The sequence below is a fragment of the Aureococcus anophagefferens genome, assembly GCF_000186865.1.
Source record: "Aureococcus anophagefferens unplaced genomic scaffold AURANscaffold_785, whole genome shotgun sequence".
Classification (NCBI taxonomy): Eukaryota; class Pelagophyceae; order Pelagomonadales; family Pelagomonadaceae; genus Aureococcus; species Aureococcus anophagefferens.
Window position 1 is genome coordinate 3,488 of NW_008706084.1, and position 1,204 is coordinate 4,691.

Sequence of the window (1,204 nt, forward strand, 5' to 3'; positions counted from 1 at the left end):
CGCGGTCGCGTGCCACTTTTGAGCGCTGGAAACGGCGTGCGCGCGACGGCGCACACGGCCTCGGAAACCGCCTGCGGGAGCGGCCGAGCAGCGGGCGGCGCTGGACGCGTCCGGAGGTCGCCGCGGGTCCGTAAACCGTCGCGGCGGTCCGTCCATGTTGCGCATAGATGCGGCGCGCGCTCAACTGCGTCGGCCGAGGCCGTGGTCGTGGTGCGGCGCGCGGCCGAAGACGGGTCCCGACGACACGTTCGAGGCGCGGACCGCGGCTAGATCTGCGCGAGTTCCCGTCGGCGAAGTGGCTCGTGCAGCTCGTCTATCACTACGGGTGAGCCGTGGCCCGACAGATCACGTCAAATCCGCCACATCGCCGTTCATGACCCCAGAACCCGTTTCGGCGGCGGTTTCGGGCGCCGCTCTGCGGCGGCCGGCGCGCGGGGGCCGCGGTCCGTGCCCCCGGACTTGATCGATTTTGCGGCCAAACATCTCCACGAAGCGATCGGGAATGACTCCTCGCGGGCGCGGACGACCTGCAACGCTCGGCGGACGCGAACGTCGTGCTCGGCGCAAACTCGCGCAACCGCTCGGCGACGGCTACGCGGCGCCCATGGGGGCGGCGGTGCGAAGATATGGGCTCCGAGCTCATCCTATCGATGGGCGAGGGCCGTGGAGCACTCATTAGCGCTGGACCCGACGTGCTTCTATGCGGCGTCGAAGTCGTACGTCGACGGAGACGGTCCTAAACCGACACGTTCGCGCACGGTGCGCGGTCGCCGTTCGCGTCTGTACCCCCGGACTTTTTCGTTATCGACGCTCCAAGTACATGGCTTTGCGACGCCGCGGGCTTTCCGGCGGTGGCCCGGTCACCTGCGACGCAGGCGTGGCGTAAATAATTTTTTCAAAACACCGTCTGGCACTCTACGGTGTCTTCGCGACCCGAATCCCGAGCCCGCACCGCGTCTCTTCGTCCCTAGAGGCGCCAGAGTACCGGCGTCGAAGCTCGACCGAGAGGCGCCCACTAGAAGCTCGGATTAAGAGGTAGGTGCTCCGCCCGAGATGAGGCTGTATGCGCTCGAGCACCAGATTCGCGAACGGGTCAAAAATGTCGTTGTCGCTGGAAATTTCTAGCCGGAGGCCACGTAGATCTCATACGACGACGATGGTGTGCTCGGGCTCGTCGCCGTGGACGTTGGTGACGAGAATCGCA